The sequence below is a fragment of the Larus michahellis genome, chromosome 5 (assembly GCF_964199755.1).
Source record: "Larus michahellis chromosome 5, bLarMic1.1, whole genome shotgun sequence".
Lineage (NCBI taxonomy): Eukaryota > Metazoa > Chordata > Aves > Charadriiformes > Laridae > Larus > Larus michahellis.
In genome coordinates, this window is record NC_133900.1 from 10241148 (window position 1) to 10265329 (window position 24182).

Below are 24182 nucleotides of genomic sequence, written 5' to 3' on the forward strand. Positions count from 1 at the left end.
TCGTGGAGGTTGGTCAAGTTCAGAATTCATAAATAAATGAATTAATTCAGATTTATTACGTGCTTCCTAAAAGACAGGAGGAAAGCAAAGCTTGCTGATCGAGGATTACTGTAAATATGAGGCTGGTGTTGCGGAAAGGGTTCGCTGGCAACACGAACAAATCTAGAGACGAGCAACGGCAGTGCGTGTATGTCTGTCTCAGTGACCACACCCCACGTTCAAAATAACTGTGGAAATTAGCAAGGGAGGGTGCAGAAAAAAGAAACCCATCTTGTTTGCTCAGGAGAAGGGAGCTATACTTAGCAGAAACTATTTTGAGCCAACAAGACCCAAACACAAATCAATGGAAACTTAATAAGTTTAGGACAGACTGTAAACTGTTTGAGAGAGTGATTTTTGTCTTGCTGCTGCAACGTATGGCAAACCAGTGCAGAAATAGCATCTAACAGCGTTCACGGGTAGGTGAGAGGAATTTCCATGACAAGAGGAAGCTCACCACAAAGGGAAACGCAAGTTAGCCTACACAAGAAAATGTGTAACAGCACAGCTGTGCTGTTTAGGCGTATTGCTTTGTTTTGCAAAGGCAAAGTTTACCTGTTGTTTTTTTGATGGGCATCCAGAAACGCTTTTCCGACGCGTCCAGAGAGTGAGCCTGGAAGTGCCGTTTGTTTGTTGGAATCTTCATTAAGCCGCGAGGCGTGCCACACGCAGCTGACTGCAGGGCATCTTCAGCCAAGCAGCTTGCATTTTTGGGACAGGCCAGATGGAAAGAACCCTGGCTATATACAAGCTGGTTATATACACCCTAGAACTCCAGTGTATATTTAAAGGAAGCACCTATCTTTCTTGTACATATTATAGGTATGTACATAAAATTATGTATGCATTTAAGCTGGTATAAAGCTGCCGTGTACTGCTACCACATACTTTGTTTACTGAAAAAAAAACCTACCGTAATTATACCATTATATCAGTGTTAAGTACCACTATGCCAGCACAGCTGCATCAAAGTCCTGGGAGAAGAGGAAGTGTGTCTTTTTAACTTAAATTGCAAAACTTCCTAGCACAAAGAAGGCCAAACTACAGCTAACCACCAAGAGAGCAGCATCAGATTTCTAGAGATGAAATGCGGATGCTAAGAGCTGAAGGGAACTGCTTCAGACCTCCATTTTCACTGCCTCAATTAACATTCGGTCTGTTTTCATACAATTTATGCTTTTTTAATGCAGCGTTCTCCTCCTCACCCATCAAATATGCTTTCATCAGCAGTAATTTTGACATTAAACTGTCTCAGGAGGCAATTCTGAATCCCCTCTGACAACAGAGAAACCTCACTTCTGACTCCCAAGGTGAGGTTACTGGAAGAGAGAGATCAAAAAATCTATTGGAAAACAAATCTTTCTTAGAAAACGTCCTTATTGCCTGTACAGTAGCTGGCATGAAACTTTTAAAACACAGCTAAAAATTGAATTGCTTGTAGTGCTAAAATCTCGATTCATTAAGCAAATTCCAAATCTTCACTGATAATTTTCACTGATGCAGGAGGATTTTGCTCCAGGAATAACACTGTGGATAGGCCCCTACCTAGTATTTCACGGCTCTGAGCAGGCCCACGTAAGGTATGCTGGTAGCCACAGAAATCTGTGATCCCCGATACTGAGAGAGCGTGAGCAAATGGCCGAGAGTGAACAACATTCTTGGGCGAGCCTGATTCTCTGCCTGTGTTGTCACACAGACCTCTCTTTACACAGAGCCGAAAAGATCTAGAGTGGCGTTAAGGAGCTGACTGCCAAGCTTGCAAGCAGAGTGCCCAATGCAACCTCCTTTTGTAACATTACCAAATCTCATTTCGGAGGCCTTTGAAAATAGCTCCAGCATGAGAAGAGGAAGAGGGAACTAGATCCCCTGACCCATGCAAACCCTCACGTAAAGAGGGTGAGAAGGGGAAGGCACCCGTGGATGACTTCACCAGGGCCACGTCAAGAATATTTGCAGTTTTGCTGCTCGCGGGTTGCTGTTGCCCCACCTTGTTGAAATTCCACTCTCTGCGCGCTGAGAAAAAGGAAGGAACGAGGAAAGGCTCCAAATCCGTGACACATTTCATCGCTTTCCCAGTGAATACGATTATTATTCATGATTTCTGTGTTGGGTAGGTTTAGGTCCCTTTGTATTAGTCCCCTTGCAGCTCCTTTGTGAGCCGTCTCAGTCTCACCGGTTTCCGTTACAGCTATTGTCAGAAATCTATATTGCATCTTCAAGTCTATTAAAATATTGCTTCCTGTCTTTTTTAGATAATAATATCAGATGCAAATATCAATTTTTTGCAGGAAGACATTGCAGGCAGTATTTGTAACGGCAGCTGAAGATGCAGACCCACTTCTGATCCCACTGACATTGTTGTGCAGCGAGGGTAATCTTTTAGAAGCCAGCAGAATTACAGCAAATCCCTGAGCAACGTGCTTCAGTGCTTTTATGGCAATAATTTGCCTTCAGCGCAAGTTAAATTGTCTGAAAGGAAGCTGTATGTTTCAATAACCTTGTGCTTGTCTAAGCATGACCACGTAACTAGCAGTTTGCTTAAAGGTCTCTTTTAGTAACAATTTGTTACTGGAAGGTGCGTTTCATTCACTGTATATTTTTGTCACTTATTTCAAGTGGGTTCTTTTATTTAATTGACAAGATAATTCTAGGCAATGTTGTACTTAAGGCTTTTTAAAGTATTTTTTTAGAAAGGTAGTTGTGCATAATTTCAGAAGGCATTTTGAAAATCATAGGGATTCTGCATAAATGGAATTTAAATTAGTCATTAAAAGTTAAACCGAGAAAAAAAAAGCAGTCACCTTTCTGACCGTAGAACCAGGCAGCTGTTGAGTAAAATGATTTGCTAGGAGGCATTCAGTTACGAAGACTGGGAATGGATATTTTAAATTTATTTTCAGATCTTACATGGTGCAAATCCATTTTACGTCATTTGGATTGAACACTAAGAGGCCGAAAGACCCTTTACACAAAGCATCCACGAAACAATAGGAAGATACTTCCATCTTGATTTCTGTTTTTTAATCATGCAATGCAAGTATCGTGAGAGCAAATAGGTAAAATTGCAAAATATAGATGTTCTGTATCACAGAGCTCATAGATGGCTATTGGGAGATGACACGACAGGTCACACATTGCAACTTACACCTCATGGGCTCTTAGCAGAAACCCTGCCTCAGTAGCAGTCGGTGACAAATTTCTGGCCACCAGTCGGATATCCCCCGTCATTTCTCATCATGCCGCTCTCTGCTGTTTTACCAAAGACATTCTCAATTCTTTACACACTCGCTTTTCAGATTATCCAGTCTGAGTTCTTGAATGCAACAGGCCATTACATTTCAGTAAGCCTACCTTCTAATGACCCAGGCTTAATTTGAAAGCCTCGAGAGATGAAAAATCCCTTAATTATCTAGTGTGCTGTGAACAAAACACATCTCATTGGCCTTTCACAGGGTTTCTTAAGTTTACCTTTTTGTACGTCTTCTGCTAAAATGGAGTTCTTCGGGGCAAAGTCTTTTGTGCTTTGCATAGCGATAACCATTAACTGTAAATAAGAAATCATGTCAGCATGTATATTCTTCCCCTTATCAGACTGTAGAAACACAGACTGTCACAAATTATCACAGACAGAAGGTTTTTTTCCAACCAATAGTAAAAAATTTCACCCCTCAAGTCCAGTGGCTTGGTTATCCTTACTCAAATAAGTAGCAGTTAGAGTTCTCGAAGTCTGGCAGAGTCTGTTGATCTTACTCTATCTGTCTCCTGTGCCGGAAATGGAATACTCCATTTTTTCCCTTTCTTTCCAAACAATAACCACCTTCAGTCATTTCACGTCCATTGGTGCATAATGTCCTTCTCATATTTCCCAATAATAATTTATACTTTCTTTCACAAGATTAATTGCTCTGGGCTAGTGTGAACAGAGATGTACAAATTTCCGTGCTCGGTACCACAGATGTTTTCCAAGTAACAGCTGCAGAAACATTTCCAGCATAGTTCTATCTTAAGCTACCATATCCAGGCACATTTCACTAACATGCTCCTGATACTTGCCAGAAGAAATAATTCAGACGTACTTTCTCAGATGTACAGTCAGTAGGTAGCTCTGCCTGTCTGGAAATATCTGGGTCTTACTCAAGAGTTCAAACTGCCTAACCTTGTATTTAGGATCACATATCACATGGTTCCCTAAATACTTACAGAGCGTGCAGAAAATCCTCCAACACCTTGCCTAATCTGTGTCTGCTCTCCTGCTGTCGCTGCAGTCCGTGGCAAAGATCCCATCTCCTTCAATGGAAGAAAAGCCAGGCTTTAGCAGCAAGGATTCGGGAGCGAGGACAGGAAACGAGGGATTGCCGTATCCAGTTTTGCTGCAACCTTTCTTCTATCCAAAAGAGCGTCAGTGAACACGATACTGACCCACCCAGAAAAGTACAAGTCACTATATTACTTGGGCAGCAAGTTATGCATTTAAAAAGGCACGTATACAGATCTCACAGAAATACTACACATTTTGCAAGATTATAAACTCCTACAGTGCTGATATGAACTCTCTAGGACATAAAATATCCAATTATAGAAAATTATGTCTACAGTGAAGCATAACCACAGTCAGGTAATTAACGTGAACTGCCTTTAAGTAGTCACATGGAGAAAAGAAAGGAATTTTTATGTTCTGGAAGGGAAAAGTGTAAGAAAACCTGTATTAAATGAGCCAAAGAAAATGAATTTCTAAGGTAGCGTTACTCACATTTTCTCCCTTCCTGAAGACCACGATAAAGTTGCTTTAGCTGAAGGCCTTTTTGGAGTAGGTACGCTCAAGAGCATACAGCTGTCATTGCCTTTATTTACCTTGATGTCTGTTCCCATGCACTTACCCATCGTCTTTGTTATGTGGAACACTATTCAACCTCATTTACCTTTGAAATTAGCCCTGCTCTGAGCAGAAGCTTGGCCTAGAAAACCTCCAGAGGTCCCTTCCTACCTCAATTATTCTTCAATTTTATGACTATTTATTGCAGTTAACACCTCTGCGTTTCTAATGCCCGTAATGCCCATTTACTTATTGATCTTGGACTGTGAAAGTAGGTCATTTTCTGCTTCTCCTGTACTTCTAGCTTCTAGCACTATTAAGAAAGGCCATAAGAAATTATCCTGTAGTTTAGAAAGCGATTCAAAAAACCATACCTTTTCAAATCAAATTACACAAGAATTAAACTTAACGGCAGATGATGACTATTTGAAAAGAGTTTTTCAGAAATTGGGCACCATTTTATCCTTTAGAAGGGCAGGTCAAAAAGGCTTGGATACAGACAGTTTAACTAAGAAGGATTTTTTTTCCCTATAGTAATTTGCATTCAGGCACATAGATCATAGATATGAAAGAAAATTAAGGAAAAATGTGCATGAAATATTACTATCAGCCAGTTGTTCCACTGTATCATTCACGCTGCCAATACTGAAAGGGTAAAATTGGAAATGCTGTAGAGGAGGAGATACATTTCTATCTGCTGTTGGCGTTCTCGCATGTCGCAACGTGTGTTTCTCACTAGTCATCTCTTTTTTTTAGGAAGAACGATAGATTTGCAGGTGCGATCCCTAGGGTGAGGGACACGGTCTGAGGGTTTTACTATTACCAAGTTGAATGGCATAGATCAGAACATTTTCCAAATAATAAAGCCAAGTGCAGAAAATATCTGTTCTGGTTGAGAAAATTACACGATCGGGCCGTTTATTTAGTAAAAATAAATCAGGTAAAAAGGTTAATTTAATGCCTGCAGTTCTCCTCTCAGAATTAATCACTGAACGTGAAAGAGGCACTTCATTTGCTAAATGTAAGCACGTATTTCACTGTTCTGGATGAAATCCGAAGTGTGCCTCAGCGTTTCAAGAAGCTCTGTGGTGAGAGCAGATAGTAAGGGAATCTTCTTCAGCTCAAATAGCAGGGTTTGTTTCTCTAGTAAATACTTTATATTCCTGCTGTTAGGAAGAAGTTGTGAGAGACTGTCAGAACGCAGTGTGGTAACAGCTATGAAGTCCTAAGAGGCCGTGGAGATGTTACACTTGATGTGGCTCTCCTGTGATTCAGCTTAAGATGATTTCTAATGTCAACAGACTTCTTTTAACATGTGATTCTACGGACTTACAGTAAAAACCAAGTGGCTATGTACCTGAGAGACTGCCTCTCCCTGCATGACAGGTGATAGCTTCCGATAAGGGAGAGCACTAAAACTGACAATGGATTTAAAACAGATGGAACAGATCGCACAATTTGTTGCCTGTGCACGCTACATGCAGCCCAGCCGTGGTTGCTCTTCATTATCATTATTAAAAAATGGATTTAGGTATCTGAGACACTTAGTGTGCAAGCTATTTTCTTTTATCGTGAAACTTCGTTTTTTTCCTAAAGCTGACAAGTATTTGGACAGGGAATTTATGTTGCTTTTTTTTTTCCTCATCTGTTTTGGAAAAAGTAAACCAACGTAGAGTACTTTGGAAAGGGGGCATGCTTGCTGCTCTCTTCTCTTACTGGCCAGATGCTTCTTCCCGTTCCACGCCAGGACGACAATTTAGCTTCAGTTTCATGCATGGAACAGCTGAATTCTGCTTATGAAAGTGAAGCTAGGGTTCATCTATCCAGCTGCAGTGGAAATCTACATTTTAAGCTGAAAGAAATGAAGGAGCCTGCATCTAGTTTCTTTTTTTCTTTTGCCACATACTTCAGAAATACTAGATCATTATTTTTCCAAAGGGCAATTCATTATTGCCTGTAACAACAAGCATAGCTAGTGTACTTAAAAAGGTAGAACAGTCTTATGATTTGTATGTACTGACTTCCACACTACTTACTTGGAAAACTGGCGTTCCATTGATTGATTCATTGCACGGAAAAAGGGTAAGATTTGCAAAAATAACTAGTGATTTTGGATCTTTCAGTTTTCAGAGAGGTCAAAGACAGTTCAGTGCTCAAGACCATTTCATTCCTCTTTAAGGATTCCTATGCGCTGATCATTTTTATTTGGTGAGCACTTACTCCCAGGAAGCTGGGCAAAGTCTTGTCAGGTAATTTCACCATAAACTATTTTTTAGGATTCTCATTTCCTTCTGTTGCTTTTCCCAACGTTCCACAATATCGCTTTGCAAACTGTGCCTCTGGAAAGCGAAAACAGAGCGCCACTTTCTTCACAGCTTTTGAAAAATCGCTTCCTGAGAGTCTGTTTCATTCCAGTCTTTGAACAAACGAGTCCCCTCCGAGAAGTCCTTCTGAGCCCCGAGTAAGCCTCCGTACGGTATTTCTCGAGGGCTATCAGCATTCAAATCTCTCCTCATTGCTTCGATGAGCACTCAGATGCCTCTGCGAGGGTTTCCTCTACCAATGGCCCAAGCTCAGCCTGCCTATGGGCAGGCAGCAGAGATGCTCCAGGCTCTTCCTCTTTCGTGATGAACGTGACTTGCGACGAGAGCTCTGCTGCTCAACAAATTTTATGTCTGAGATCGATTTGGAAAAGAACAATAGGACTTTTCCATGCATTTTTTTTTAAGGTATTTTGCCCTTTAAACCAACATCAATATTGCCTTCTCTGGGCCGATCAAAACTTGCTTGCTATTTTAAAGATCTCAGGTTAGCAATAAATATAAATACGTTACTTATGGTTGGAGTCAAAGCACAAGCACAGAAATAACTAGACTTACCCTGCCACACTACGCTGAACTCGACCAGCTAAATCCAAGCAGCAATTATTATTAAAAGTTTGCATGTCTCTAGCCCCTCGGGATATTCAAATGCTTTACAAAATATTTTAATTGAGCCTCACAACCAACCTAACACGAGGGTAAATTTATCCTCGTTCTGAAGCTGCTGCCTGCATACAAATTTTAACTCATCAAGCTTGCTTGCCCGTGCTGGACTTTGCGTGCACATAAGCTGGGTGGATATGAAAATTAGTATTAACCTTTGCATCTGTGGGTTTAACTGCCTGGTCAAAAGTCACGCAGTGAGTAGCGCTTGGGTCTCCAAAGCAAAACAGAAAGCCAAACCACAAGGCCATCTGTTTTTTCCCTCTGAAGGGTGTTTAAATAGCACAGATAGAATTGTCTGTTGCTTTTCCACAAACTGGGATTTGGCTGTGAGTCCTGTAGCGCCTCCTCTTTCCCTCCGCTCAGCAGTAGAAAAATCAGGCATTGCGTATGGTGAAAGGCAGATACTACAAATGCCTTCTATGCTGGATTTTCCTGTTTTTCTGTGAGCCCCCTGCACGTCCACACAGTGAGTCCACTGTACCTGCTGCCTGTACCCATGCAGTTTTCCTGTCAAGCGTCTTTAAAATAGACGCAGTTCATTTCCACCCACAGGCCTTCTCCTTGCTCCCAAAGTGTAATTCTTCCTTGGCTGACGCGGCACTTGGGGTCTTTATATTCTTCCAAGGCGTCAGAGTTTTGTACAGTGCGTCAAGTCCCTGCATGCGGAACACCTGCTTGTAATGGTGCAATGGCCTTACTCCAGCTGCGCTTCATTACATTCACCAGGTAATTTTTTTTCCCTAGGATTAATATTGCCTCTTTTGCTTTCTCTCCAGGCCACAGGCCCAAACACATATAGAGTTCTTGCTGGTTACCTCCATCTCTTTCTCAGCAGTCTCTCTAAATCCCTTGGCCTTGGCAGCCACTTACTTATGGCAGTGTGCCCTCCATAAACCTCATCTGCTCCGGGCACACGCTGTGTCTTTCTTCCCACAGTGTGTACGACTTGTGCTGCTGTTTTGACCCCTGGGTGGTTGTCCCCAGACCTAGGCCACCTCCTACAGAGGCTGGAAGTGGTCCTGGAACACCTCGCCTTTAGCTGATCACCCTGCTGGGACAACCTGCTCTGAGGTCCCTCCTGCACCAGGTGACAAACTCCTCAGTCTCAGGATTTCCTTCGGAAGGAGTATCGCTCCCCTAGGTGACTAGTTTATTGCGCTACTTTCAACTCAGTTGGGTGCCGCCTCAACTGTCCCTTCCTACTGTTCCTGAGGATAAAGGACTGTAATCGGATGTATCCAGCTGAGGGCATATTCAGCACAAGAGGAACTCTCTTGCGGTACGTTGGCACTAGAGGTTCCTGCCAAACCATCAGTTCCATAGTCTGCTGGTCTGAGGATGTGCCACGCCACCTCAGGCTCCCAGTGCTGACAGGTGGAATGTTCTCAGAAGGGCCCCGATGGAAATCCCCTGAGCAAATAGTCAGGATATGCAAGAACTGCTGTAACTGCGGGAGCGGGACAACCTCGGGATGGCGTCGGTCAGCAAAAATTTCCCAGCTAGAGCATCAGCTCAGTTATCTTCACTTGGTCGCTGCTACAATGAACAGCGAGCCAAGAGATTTTGGAAAACCGTAACAGCTTTACAAACTTCTTAAACAACGAGACCCAGAAGAATTCGAATGAAATTGGGAAAACGAGATAAAATTCCAGTGGGGCTTACCCTTCTCTGCACCTTCTCAGTTTTAAAAGGCATATCCTATTTCAAGATAAAAAGCAAGAAAAATGGAAGGGAACAACACACAGAAGCTGGGATTTGAAGAGCAGTTCACCCTACGCACAGAGTTTGGTTGCTGCAGCAAAAATTGCTTTTAGTTGCAGTCTTACAAGCGTGGCCTGAGAGTTACTAGAGAAAGGGTTAAAAAAAGCGTACGACAGATGAATTTTTAGCAAACCGATTCAGAGATCGGGAAATAAATAGAAAGAAAAAATTCTTTGCTCTCTCTACGTTTGATTTATGTCACTGCGCTTATTATCTCCAGAGGAAATCCTCCTTTGTGTGCTGCCTGAACAGCTAATAACTACAGATACTGGAAGGACTTTAAAGAAAAATGAGTCGCCTTCGCTCTGAACTTCTTGCTTTTATCTGCTAATTTCAACCTCTAGTGGTACAGCAAGGTTTTGCCACTCAAGCTCCACGGTGCCAGGATTTTCACACAAAGTATTTATTCTGTTCCTGGTCTTTACTGTATTGTAACACACCCCCAGCCCTCCTCAGGGGGGGAAATAAAAAAAATAAAAAAAAAAAAAAAGGCAGACTTCACGTTACCAAAAAAATTTGAGCACTCACAAGTTTAGTCGTCCAGTTTTTAAGCGGAGCTGACAAAAGGAATAAAATGGAGCCGGGAGGAAATATCTCGGCCTCCCTGGCACTTCAGGCATCTGTCAGTGGGAGCAGAGGGGACGAAAAGGGACAGCGAGCCCTCGTGCTGGGGAAAGGCCTAAGGAAATAAATAAAAGCACGGAAAGGGTAAATTCCTGTTTACGTCTTGCAGCAAACAAGGCAACTCTAATGACAGGGAGCTCCGTCCCAGCAAACACAGGCACGGGACGGGCGTAACAGCAGCGAGAGCTAGACGCTTTTACCGAGCGTCCGCACAAGACGGCGTCGGTAAATAAACGCCTTCCCTCATTGTTCCGCGAGTGCTTTTAAAGAGGCCGGGGCGGCGAACCGTCCCACCGAGCCCACCTCGGCACCGTCCCCACAGCCGCGCAAGCGCCGCGGAGGGAGCTGCGGAGAAGCGAGAGCTGCTCGCGCCACCTCCGCGAGATCCTTCCGCCGGGAGGCCCGAGGAAAAAGAGTCCCACCCCCTCACCCTTCTTCCCTCCCAGCCGCCCGCCGGCGGGCCCCGCGCACCGGGCGGCCACGGCGACCGGCGAAGCGATGGCGGAGCCGGCGCGGCGGGACCCAGCCCCGCCACCGCCGAGGAGCCCGTCGTGTGTCCCGTAACCCCCCCACGCCTACGCCCGCCGCGGTGAAAGCCAACGGCCGCCGCGCGCGCTGCGCCCCGCCCGCGCGGGAGGCGGGGTCGGGGTGAGGGGAGGCCGCCCCGCCGGCCCTTCTTTCCCTCCCCTGCTCCCCCCCGGGAAGCGGCTGGCTGCGGGCTGCCTCTCGCTTCCCCCCCCTTCCCCTCCCTTTTAATTTTTATTTTTATTTTATTTTAAACCCCCCCCCTCCCCCCCCCCAACTCCCGCGCGGCGGCGGCGGCGGCCCGATTTCCCTCCCCAACCTCCCTTCATCGCCGCGGCCCCGCCATGGCGACATGAGCCCGCCGGCCGCCGCCGCCGCCGCCCCGGACATGGGACCCGCACGGTGCTGAAGCGCCGCGGAGGAGCCCCGCCGCCGTCGCCCCGCCATGGGGTGCTGATGGCCGGGCCCCGCCGGGCACCCCGCCGCCGCGCAGGGGAGGTGAGCCGTGAGGGGGGCGGGGGGGGTGATGGGGGGGTCCCCGCTGCGGGATCGGGTGTGGAGGGCACCGGGGGGTGTGTGTGTAGGTGCGCAGTGCTGCACAGCATCGGTGTGTAACGCCTGTGCGTTGCAGCAGCGAGGGCAAAGCACGAATTGTAGACAGAGTTGGCCCCCGTCCCGTCCCAGCGCATCTGTACCCCAGGTGTGACATCTCCTCACAGCCCTGGGCCTCTTCGTAGCGCACGGAATTTGTTTTTGTTCTCGCCTCTTCGTCGTACTTCGTTTGCAGAGGTGGGCTGCGCTCCCCCCTCCTTTTTTGCCCTCCCATCTGTGATGGAAGAAGTTTCCTTGGAAGAAGAGCCGCGTTGTGTTCTGTATATCTGCCTCCAAAGGGGTGAACTTACTTAAAGGAGTGAGGTTACCGTCGGTTATTTCATGCCGGTGGTAAAAAGCAGACTTGCAAAAAATCCTCCTGAAAACTTGCCCGTTGAACACAGAAAAACGCGTTCCCCTGACCTTCCCTTTTGACCCTGTGAAGGGGGTAAAAAAAGAACAATCCCGCATTTTCCCACTCTTAAAAATGAGGGTGTTAGAAGGCAGACTGTTTGAAGCTTGAATTTAAAAGTGTTTTCCAGCAGCAGCCTTTGTGTGCTCCCAAAACGTTCTTTCCATGGTGTGCTGCCTGTACACAGCACAGCCCCTTTTAAAGACAGAAGAGTGAGCTTTTTTTTTTAACTAAATATTTAGATTGAGCAAAATACATGTGGTTGTCAAGCTCCCCTTTCTAGATCATACCTCACCTTTTTCCTCCAGGGGTGGCAGATGTGGCTGTGGCCCCCCCCATCCCCTGGGGCTACCCCCTGGCTGGGGCTGACAGCTGCCCCTCTGCTACGATTTAAAGCTGGGGGATGCGTGAGTGTGTGGAACCCAGGTTTTTAGAAGGTGAGTCTGGCTAGGAGTTGATCTCTCAAAAAGCAAATCACAGCATCTTTTCCTTGTCTCGAGGGTTTGATTTTGGATCCCTACAAATGATTCAGTTTTGCTTTCAAAGTAGTTTGGCTGGCTTGTAAAGCTGGGGGACGGCTCGCTCTCATCTGTGCCTGCACAGACCTTGGCGTGGGATGTGGGAAGCTGATCTTTTGGCTTCTCCCCAGCAGGAATTGAACTTTCACATAGTATATATATACTTCTAATTATCCTTCATGCCTATTTAGAGCTTGTGTACAGTTTGGCATGGCAGAACTGCTCCCTTACTGTGTCCGTTCCGTATTCTTTCTGAGTCCTGTGCTTTGTTTCCTCCAGGGCTTTATTTAAAAATACTTTGAGATTGCTTCTGTCATCATACGATAAGAGCCCCTCTCCACAAAGGGTCCTGCCTGGTGGACACCTGCTGGGGCCGGGATTTCCAACAATTTCATGTTTGGGGTACAATGGGGCTGCAGCCCGTGTTGATGAGAGCCAGCAACGAGCAGAGCACCACTCCTGCAGGGTGTTTCTGCGCTGGTCTTGCTGTCAGCCACCATTTCTGGATGCATTTGAGGGCATTGACATGCCTCAGTGCAGCCTGAGGCTTGCTGGGTGCAGGCCACCAGGGGAGAACAGCCTCGACACCCCCACAGGGCAAAGAGACCCCATTATTGGCCCCTGCCACCCACCCTGGCCTTTGCCAGTTGTCCCTTCCTGGGGCTATCAAGGAGTGCAGCGTGGGGCCAGCTGTGGCTCGTTCAGGCTGGCTGTGCAGCCTTCCCTTCTGGACTCTTCTGCACACCCAGGTGGTAAGGGGGAGCTTGAGTTGATTCAAGTATAGTTTAGGGAAACAGTGTAGGCTCAGTGGTCCATATTCCTACATCGTAGAGGCCTTGGGATGACTTTATCTGAGGAAATGGACAAGCCAGGTTTTGGGAATCGTACATTTTCCAAGGCAGTGCAATATCCAGAGCTATCTGTCTGCCATCTTATATTAACACTTTGACACAATCAGCATTAACTTTCTAAAATGTGGTGGTGTTTTTTTTTTATTTTTAGATTATTTGTTACAGTAATCTTTACAGACATATATCAATTTAAATAGACTTCAGTCAAAACACAAGGTTGTTCAGTGCCAGTACCTTTGCTTGTGTCATTGCCCTAGGATAAACTTTTCAAGTCAGTAGGTAGACCCAAGTGTTTAGCTTTTTTACAGCTTTGAGCATCTCCCCTGTAATTAGAGTCTCTCACATTTCCCCTTCTCAACTTTTCTGTGCTCAGCTCCTTCTTAACGTACCTCTTGCAGGCAACAGAAAGGAGAACACGAGCGGTGTTCGTGTAGTGGAGCATGCCTTCCCCCAGGGCCTGTGTGAAAGATGCTTTCCTTTGCACACCTGCAGCAACGTACTAGTTGAAGCAGTAATTAATCTTGACCTCACACTGAACTGGCTTTTTGGGAGCACTTATATTCACAGGTTTAATCCTTGTGTCTTTACATGGCACTTTTTAGGAAATAATATTTGGTGCCATTGTCATGCTGGTGTAAATTACCAATGTGAATTATCCATGTAAACTGGGTGACAGAACGGATAAATACACAGTCTGCAGCTTATGTCACACTGCTCCGTAGCGTGCCAGACACAGATTTTAAAAAGCCTGGGCAGGACCGATGGCTTCAGGAAAACTAGATGATGTATTTTGACAGCGAAATGATAACCCTTAGGACTCCGTTGCCCAAACAAGGAGCAAAATGTGAGTAAAGGAGAAAACGTGTATCTCCAGGTTAAGTGAAACACGATTGTGGGATCTGAAGATGTAAATGGATGCAAGATGTAAAATGGGCGTCTAGAGCTTACCTGCCCAGGACTAAATTTCTGTCTGTTTTCCCTTCACTCCTGTAACATCATGGGGCTAGAGAAGGTACAAACCCAGGTACTTGTAACCAGGACACTCCAATGAAGCAGCAGGAAATCCAGGCTGGCCATCAAGGAGGTGGATTGCAATGGGGGATTCTGGTTTGCTGAAAATAGAGAGTAGTTTCTTTGAGAATTCTGCTTGGTAATAGCTATTTTCAAATGCCAAAAAAGCAAGGTGAAGTCATTCAGATGGAAGGAAAATCTCAGGTGTCTCCCATCTCAGTATGAAGCAGATGTGGTCTGAAATGTTCCCTTCCTGCGTGTTTGCTAACTGCAAATATTATCAACACTGATTAATTAGCCATAATAGGTATTTGCACTTGCTGTGCAGTAAACTCATCTGAAAGCTCACTCACGAATAACATGTTACTGCAGATACTCCCATTTTGCTCATCGGCCCAGACATCAAACATTTTCTTTACCAGGATGACGGGAGGTACTGGATGAACCCATTTGCCAGAGGCTTTTGCACCTTTTTGGTGGTATTTTGCTGCGTACAGCAAGATCCTGTTTCTTGGATGGGATAGCTCTTGACTACAGTGGTCTGTTAGGCAAGAACTTGGCTCCCAAAGCCATCAACCTTTACCTTCCTAACAATTTTGACTGTAAATCTTGGGGCTTACCTGCTCCTAACTGCTGCCTACCTCCTCCAGAAAGCCTGCCTCCTTTAAGGATGCAACTGCTGTAATAACATCACCACCACGTGCAGCTTAGTCTGCATTTACAAAAGCAGTGCAGATGTGTCCCTGCTTGCATTGATAGGAGCAAGGGGATACTTCATGCAACATGCCTTGTGGAAGCGGCAGCTGAACTCTGGCTGCCATTACGCATTGCCTCAAACTTAATGTTTTCTCTTTATCAGCACCCCCACCTCCCAAAGTTTCCTTCCCTGGGTTTATTTTAAGGTGAGGACTGTTGGTTTTAGGCTGTCCAGAACTGGGGTTATCAAGGCTGTTCTATTTGTACTGGTTGGGCAGGAGAGATGAGTACATAGGGAAGAGCCAGGACTGTGCCTGTGCCATCCTATTTATGCAGACAATTGGAATTAGGTCCTTTTCTGTATTGTCTCAACAAGAGGCTAATTAGTCAGCAAGCTCGAGCTCCTGGAGGATAATTAAGCTTTATAACTGTGGGTTCTCTTTGGTTGATGAGAAAGAGGAGACAGTACCCTCAGAGCCTAAGAATGCTGCTCTGCAGCTACTGCGCTGTACCTCATAATTGATCTATTGTTTCAACAGCAGATAATTCCTCATTTCCTCATAATTACCTCTTTTTAGTGCCTCACACTGTATCCTGATATTAGCTGTAATCACTGATAATTTACCCTGAAGCCAATCAGAATCTGCAAAGCAAAATATTTGCCTTGGTGAGCATTTATGCTTTCAGATGAAATTCTCTTTTGTTGTTGTCAAGAGGAATCAAGCCATTGTAGTTACACATTTTTTGGATGTGGGTGTTGAACTGGGTATAAACTTGTTTGGTTTTGTTGCTGTTCATTTATGTTAATGACTGACTACTGCCGAAAGACAAAAAGAACTACTGCTGAATCCTGTTTCTGTGTTTTTGCCCATAGAGGCATTGTATTTATTTGGTTTCGAGGGATTATATTACTCAAAAGGTGGTGCTTGATGCTTTAGACTCTGAATGCCTGTTGGCCCTTGCCTGTAGAGAGTTAGCTTTTATGAGCTTGAAAGCCTCCGGCCCTATTTTATGAAATTACTGCTCACTTTCATACTTTGTGAGCTTGATTGTCCTCAAAGTGACTTCCTTCAAGTTACTGTTGATTTATACCAACTTATACTGGTGTCAGGAGAAGTGAATCATACTCAGTGTGTGTCGCTTTTAGGAGACTAGCAGTGAGACATTACATAATGCCAGGTTTGGTTTGCCCCCCCCCCCCCTTTTTTTTTTTAAAGCCTTCCTGCTCTGCTTTCAGCATTTGCTGCTTGAAGAACTGATGAGCTGCTCTGGGCATACAGCTGAGCCCTCACAGCTGTGCTGCTTTGAGCATAAAGCCCTTAAGACCAGAGCAGTTGAGGCTGGAAGGGACCTCTGAAGGTCATCTTCTCTATTCCCCCCTGCTCAAACAGGGCCACCTAAAACTAATTGCCCTGTGCCACATCCAGATGCCTTCTCAAACATCTCCAAGGATGGAGATGCCACAACCTCTCTGGGCAACCACTGACAATGCTTTGTCACCTTCACAGTAAAGGAGTGTTCCTGATGTTTAGAGGAAACATCCTGTGTTTCATTTTGTGTCCATCACCTCTGGTCCTGTCACTGTGCACCACTGAAAAGAGCCTGGCTCCATCTTCTGTGCATTAGTAAGATTCCCGGACCCCACCCAATCTTCTCTTTCCAGGCTGAACAGTCAGCTCTCTCAGCCTTTCCCCACAGCAGAGGTGCTCCACTCCCTTCAGCATTAGTGGTTCTCTCTAGTATGTCCGTGTATCTGGTTCTGGGGAGCCCTGAACTGGACACAGCACTCAGGTGTGGCCTCACCAGCGCTGAGTAAAGGGGAAGGATTCATCTGCCTCAGTCTGCTGGCAACACTCCTCCTAAAGCAGCCCAGGATACAATTAGTTTTCTGTACCACAAGGGCACACTGCTGGCTCATTGTCAATTTGGTGTTCCCTAGGACCCCCAGGGCCTTTTCTGCAAAGCTGCTTTCCAGCAGACACCTCCCAGCATATACTGGTGCCTGGGGTTGTTCCTCCCCAGGTGCAGGACTTTGCACTTACCCTCCATGAGGTTTCTGTCAGCCCATTTCTCCAGCAGGTTGAGGTCCCTCTGGATGGCAGCACAACCCTCTGGCATATCAGCCACTCCTCCTCATTATAGGTCATCTGCAAGTTTGCTGACCCATCAGCAAAATCATTAATGAAGATGTTAAACAGCACCAGACCCAGTATTGACCCCTGGGGTACACCCCTAGTCACCACCTCCAGCTAGACTTTGTGCCACTGATCACCACCCTCTGGACACAGTCATTCAGCCTGTTTTCAGTCCACCTCACTGTCTGCTCATCCAGCCCCTACTTTCAACGATGTGTCCTCAGTTTACCTGGCCTTCCTTTTGTTACCTATCTACTTATTGAAGCCCCTCTTGTCTTTGACATCCCTTGCCAGATACAATTCCAGCTGGGCTTTGGCTTTCCTAACCTTATCCCAAACTGCTCAACATTTTTATATTCCTCCCAGGTTACCCATCCTTGCTTCCACCCTTTGTAGTGCTTACTTTTTGTGTTTGAACTTTGCCAAGAGCTCTTTTATTTATCCACACAGGCCTCCAGGCATTTTTGCCTGACTTGGCATTTGTTGGGATGAAACTCAAGCTTCCAGGAGGTGATCCTTGAATACTAACCAGCATTTTTGAGCCCCTTCTTCCCTTCAGGGCCTTGCCCCATGGGACACTTCCAGGCAGATCTTCGAAAGAGTCCAGAGCCTGCTCATCTGAAATTCAGGGTTGTGAGCTTGCTTCCTCCCTGCTCTTAGGATCCTGAACTCCACTGTCCCACGGTCACTGCAACCAAGGCAGCCCCTGAGCTTCACATCCCCAGCAAGCCCCTCCTCATAGGGGAATATGAGGTCTAGCAGGACACCTCTCATCTTTAGCTTTCTGATCACTTGGGTTGGGAAGGTGTTACCAGTGCACTCCAAGAACCTCCCGGATTCCTTATGCTCTGCTGTGTTATCCCTCCTGCATATGCCAGGGTGGTTAGAGTACCCCATGAGGACCAGGGTCTACAACCATGAGGCCGCTTCCAGCTGTCATGGAAGGCCTTATCCACTACACCAGTACTTTCCACCTACTACAGTGTCACCCTCATCTGGTTTGTCTTTAATCCTCACCCATAAGCTCTCAGTGGGCACCTCACCAAGCCCCAGGCAAGTTTCCATGCATTCCATCGGTTCTCTCACATCAAGGGAAGCTCCACCATCCTCCTCTTCCCAATAGAGCCTACGTCCCTCCATTGCAACACCCCAAGTGTTGCAAGTTATGGGAGCCATCCCGCATCTCTGTAACCCCAGCAAGACTGCAGCCTTTCAGCTGCGCACAGGCTTCTCTCACCATGTTTAATCCCCACACTGTGTTCATAAGCATACATGCACTTCAGAAAAGCACCCAACATGCTTATTTCCCAAAAAAGGGGATTTCTCCATAGTTGTACCTCATAGGTGTGTCCTTGCTTGCATGCAAATGCTAGAAGTGACCCCCCCCTTAAGCCTCATTTTTTGTTGATTTTGTGATCCCTTCCTGTTATATGACCCCAGACCCTTTGCTCATCAGCCCTGTCCATCACTCACAGGGTTCCTGGTAACTGTCCCTGCCATATCATCCCTGCCATTTGAAGCCCTCCTCATAAGGTCAGCCATCCTACTGGTAGATATACCTTTGCCTGGCTTGATGAGGTGGATCCCATCCCTCCCAAGCAAATGCCACTCCACAAGCAGGATCCCGTGGTCCTAGAACCCAAAATCCTGTCGCCAACACCAGTTCTGCAGCCAACTATTGACCTACACTGAGGAGAGCATCACCAGGGCCCCCAAGCTGTTGCCACCCCGAGATCTCCATAGTCACTTGACACTCTCCAGGTTGCCCCGATGGTATCACTGATGCCCACATGGAAGAACAGCAAGGGTAGCAGTCAGAAGGTTGAACGAGCCCATGCCATCCCTCCACAACGTCCCAGACCTGGGCCCCCAGCAAAGAGCAAACCTTACTAGATAGGGAAGGTGGGTGCCTTTGTCCCCTGTAGCAAGGAGTCATCCATTGCAATCACTCACGCCTTCTTCCTAGAGGTCTCACATGGTTTAGGTTCAGGTGGCCCATATCTTTTGCCTAAAGGCACGTCTGGCTCCTTTTTAACAAGCGTGGTGAACCTGTTTTGTAGTTACAAGCCCTTAGGTGCGACAGGAACTTTTACTGCCAGGAGTCATCTGCTTCCATCCTTCCCTTTCTCCAGAGGTTTCACTTACCTTGTTGGTGGGGGTGGACACTGGCAGCTTCTCTATTGCAGGTGGAGGCTGAGGCTCTTCTAGCTGCTGAGTCACAGAGAAGAGCCTCTCTGTCTCCCATGAAACTTCTCTGATGCTGCACAGCCTGCTCACTTCCTCCTAGAACTCCACGTGGCACCACAGCTCCTTGAAAACAACATACCTCCTGCAGGACAGAGGGCCATCTTTCCCGGCTTCAAGGAGAGGCCTTAGGCACTCCCTGCACCCCAGGGCTTGGAGGGCCGTGACAAACATCCAAAACTATGTCCTCATCAAACCCTCAACCCCAGCAGGGGCAGCTCCTCCAGCATCTGCTGGGGGAAGTGTCCCATGGTGTTCCACCACCATAGCTGAAACTGTTTACAGCTCAAGTTAACTCCCCCTTCACAACAACCTTCTACATAAACTTCTGCATGTGGTGGTGGTGCTTTGGGCCTGGCTCTTATATAGACTTCGCCCAAGCACTGGCTAAAAGAGTGCCTCCCTAATTAGGAGGCAGCTGCACCCTGGGTAGCTGATTATGCTCATTAGAAGCTGCTAGAGCTTCCTCATGCGTACAGCCTTGTGGCTCCCCTTATCTTGTTCTTAATTAGCAACAGCAGCACCCTCACGTTTCTCAGAGGGTTCCCAGGTGCTCCCCAATGATCCTGGACCTTGTCTTCAAAAGGTGCAGAAGGTCCAAAAGCAGAACCTAGAGACTGCTGCGCAAACCTGGGTTGGTTACCTCTGGGACCTCCGCTTGTTCCTTTGCCGATGGTGTACGGACAATTTGGTACAGGGCTCAGCCGTTGCTTTCTGGGATTTACCCGTCATTTAGGTTGGCATAAAAATAACAGGTGTCATTTCAGCAAACCCTTGTGTGTAGTAGCTTTATATCTGTATCGTGCTTCAGGAAGTAGCACCATCTTTTTCGGCATATGACCGCAAATTGTCCCACACAAGGGCTGTCCACCCTTAATGTGATACCCCAGGGCACGCAAGAAAGGCTTATGTTCCTGACCTGGCAGCACGGCTGTTTCCGAGCATTGAGATCTGTGTGTCAAATAATATTGGGGCCCATTCCTACCAAAATGTTAGCCCGAATCCCTTGGCTGATTTTAATAAATGTAGTGAGGAGTTTACATCTTCAGGAGGCATCTTGCACGCATATCATCATCCAGATGATGAGTCCAGAGTGGTTGAAAGAGTATGAAATGTAGGCATTTCTGTTGCAAGTGTTCATAAAATGGCATAGAGGGGTTTTGGTTTGCAAGGGTTTTGTTTTTGCTTAATTTAATCCATGCAAGCAAACAGCCTCCATCAGTTAGTAACTTTTCCTTTGATTTTTAGGTTCAAATAAACCAAAATCTCAAAGCAGAACTCATTAAAGTATATTGAGTTTCATCTCCTCTTTGCATCGAACACATACGTTACGCAGCTGGAGCTGGTCTCCTAGGGCTGGATTCTGAGTTTACCTTTTATCCACGGTTTACTTGGTATGTTGCCACACGCTGCCTCGAAAGGGAGAGGAGCTGTGATTGAAACAGCTTGTTTGCATCACTTGCGAGCTGTGGCACAGAAAATTTAAGCTGTTGCTGACCAAAGGCCTTTTTGGGCAAATTCTGCTTGGACGGACTCATCTTGGCAGTTGCTGAGACAAAAAGGAAACGCAAACCTCCTGCCCGGAGCCATTCGAAAAAGGGGTAGGGCAAGCATGGGTCTGGAAGCTTGCCTATCTCACGGGGAGGGAAGAATGGTGACATTGTCTCAAAGTTCAGTCAGGAGTTCATCTTCTACCTTGTTTTTTAAAAGTCCCTACTTTGGAAAATACCATTTAAGCTTCCCTTAAGTAGCAAAACCCTGGTATCAGTCACGAGGCTTGGGGAATGAAGTACAGCAGAGATTTCTTAGAACTGGTCTGGTTTATGGTCCCCGGGTGTTGGAGAGAAAAGGCGGGGCAGCAGGCATGGATTTTACGAAACGGTGGCTGCTGTAAAAAAAAGGAAAGGCCGCAGGCTTGTTCCTGCAGAAACCCCCTGAGTGACAGCCGTCAGACAGCAGCTTTATACCACCGCCGTCACCAGGGGCTCAGTGGCACCCTCCCTCCTAGTTAAAAGGCTTGTCCAGGCTTTTCCCTCCCCCCCCACCCCAAATTATTCCCCCTGTTTTCTTGATGATTTTTTTTTTGCTACCCTTAGGGAATACCACGAAGAACCAAAGATGTTTATGTTTTCTACCGCGTTGCTCTATGAAGAGTGTTTATGGTGCCGTGACAAATTCCATTTGAGCTTTCCTTTTTGAACAGAATAGAAAGAGAAGATGGTGGTGAGAAGAGCTCACTGCTGCCGGTCATGATGCAGCCCTCTCCAGAGCGCTCCTTCTCCTCTTCCGTAGCTGCTAAATAGGCCCAGGGATTTCTCTGTTTCAAAACAGGCTTAAAAACACCTCCCTTCCCCCCCATCAAAACATTGCGTTCTCTTTTTGCGGTTGCAGACCTGTGTTTTTGACTGGCAGGTTTCTTTAAAATGTTTGGAAAAATCCTTCAGTTTGGAAAACCGGCACTAAAATGAGGTCAACTTTATTTGCACTCCCAGGAAAAATCTGGTTGGAGGAAAAGAAGTGGCGAGTGTGTGATGTACATGAGCCTGCCCGAACGATGCTGCCAAAATATCTCACAGACATGCCTTTGTAGCAGGTTGTGGGAGTTAGCTGTGGGTGAGTCATACAGACAAATGGCAAGGGCCCTCTTCGTTTCCCAGCCTGAATAAAATTACCTCTTTCCGAATTTGGGTCTCTTGGCTGGCTTATACACAAGTCAAATGCGCCGCTTGTTAAACGTGCAATATCATACGTGCACCTGTGGCGTATTTGTGTTTGATACTAACGCATTTCTCATGGGGGAATGTGTCCTTATTTTAATGTATATTAGTAGTCATTCCACAGAAGTCAGTTCGTTGCTTCAAATACACCCGTTTATTTAGATGTTGAAATTTGAAACTGGATTCCCAAGCATCTTTTTCCCAGTCATTTCACTTGAAAAAGATCATATATCGTCTCACAACTCCATCAAGCTATTTCCACTAACCGGGCTGCAGCATGATTTACTTTCTGCAACTCAAACCCAGTTGATTTTAACCCGTGCTGGTCCTCTGCTCATCGTTTTCATACCAGGTTGATGCTTTGGCAAGTTGAAAAGACAGAACGGTAGGCACTGATTTACAGTAGTGAGGCGTTCATGGGAAATTTTATTGTCTAAACCACAGAAACGTTGTCCTCTTAGAACCGTGATGTGGCGCAGAAATAATGTAAAATTGTAAAAGTAGTTTATACCTGCTGCTTTTTTCTTCTCAGATGGAAGCAACGCTGTAGGCGTTTACCTTTGTCTGGCATAAATTTCCAGACTGCTTTACTGACATGGGGTGGGGAAAGAGTTAAGCTCAGAGAAAGCCCTAGATACTAAAATTAACATCCATCCCACCCCCCCACCCACAGCTTTGAATTTTCTAATCACAACTTGCAGTTAGACGATTTCTTCTCGCAGCGCAAACTACGTTTTGATCATTTGAAATCACAGATGGCTGGCTGGAGCTCGGAGGAATTCAGTCTCTCCTTCCTCTCTTCCTTCTGCTTCGCCTTCCTCCCCCGGCCAGGAAAGTCTGTTTTCAGGTCATCTGTAAGATTGTATTATTGCTTGCTAAAGCTGAAGCAGATTTGGCTGCTGGTCGCTGAAAATACTCACAAGGTCTGCAGTGTGGTGGTTAAGCTCTATTGGAGTTACTCCTCTTGTCCAGAATATATCACCTGGATTTATGAGCAAAATAAAGACAGCGTTTTTTCTAGGCCTAGAAATCTTCTTAATTGTTCATGAAATAAACTATATTTAAAAAAAAAAAACAAAACATAAAAAAATGAAAACCCAACCCACGACCAAAACAAAAGAGGTTTTTATTATTGCCCTGAGTGATTTCAGTGGTCCTATTTACAGTGCAGTTGTATCGGCACAGCTGAATCGCCACTGGCGGCAGGGGAAAATCAGGAACTGCGTTACGAGCTTGTTCCACCAGTCGATAATTCGTTCCTGTAACTTTACCTTTTGTCTGCAGGAGGCACTTATTATTGTCAGTGCAAGGGATTACAAAAGCCTAAAAACAAAACAAAAAAATCGACTATTTTGCATCCTACACAAATGCACATGCCCCCCAAACCAAAAACTCTTTCTGGCTAGGTAGCTGTCTGCCCCAATTACTGCAAACACGAAAATGCTTTTGAAAACCGTAGCCTGCAGCACTTTGCAGCGTAAAACTTCTCTAGGGAAACTGAAAGTACCTCTTTAAGTCAAGTTAGCTGTAAATGTGGATCAAAAAGAGAGATCTTTATGAGATGGGTTACATTTTATGGACCGAGTCGGGGTATTTTTAATGGAGAAGCAGGTGATTTTTAATGCCTCTCACAAGTGAAAACCTGACACCAAAGTTTTGACTCTCTAATTTCAGAGCAAGATTCAACCTGCAGCTCGTGACCTCGCTCGCAGGAGACGTCAGTACAAAGCCAAATGCGTTGACTTGGCTCGCTTCTCCTTTACTAACTCTCCAACTGTTCTTTAAGGAGTTTCAGTGTAGCCAGTTGATCTTCCAGTGAAGATTAAGAAACTGGTTGAACAGTGGGTTAAAAACTCCCAAAATGACCACAGGAAGAAACCAAACACAAACCGCCACCTTGCAGCTAAAGTTTAATTTTAAATCAGGGAAACAGAAGCAGAAAGCTAGGGAGAGTTAGTTTGTGGTGACGGTCACAGCTGCGGCAGTTCCTCCAGCTGTGGGTCTCTCGGGCTCAGTCGCAGAAAAATGTGTGCAAGTTTTTGGCTGAAGCAAGTCTTTGCAGAGATGCTGAATACATCGACAAGTATCTTTACAGCTGATGGGAGCCTTGAAGTTGCTTTTCTGCAATGCTCAGGCTTTATCATCTTGATCTGAGCAGAAAGAAGACGGTCCGGTCCCTCCGCAGTCTTCACTCGACTTCCATGAGCTGGATTTCGGGAAGCTGTGCCGTCCATCCCGTTTCTCATCCTCTCCGAGCG

The 24182-nt window shown here is 46.0% G+C and overlaps 1 protein-coding gene across 2 annotated transcripts in view; it reads left to right on the plus strand.

The window, feature by feature from the left end:
• Positions 1 to 10628: 10628 nt before the first annotated feature.
• CCNI (cyclin I) overlaps positions 10629 to 24182 on the plus strand; it is a 32383-nt gene continuing 18829 nt past the window's right edge. Inside the window, exon 1 of one of the 2 annotated variants that reach the window (XM_074588679.1) lies at positions 10629 to 11247. The gene's annotated coding sequence lies outside the window, so the exon portion shown is untranslated. The remainder of the gene's footprint in view (positions 11248 to 24182) is intronic. The other variant, XM_074588680.1, reaches the window with a different exon arrangement.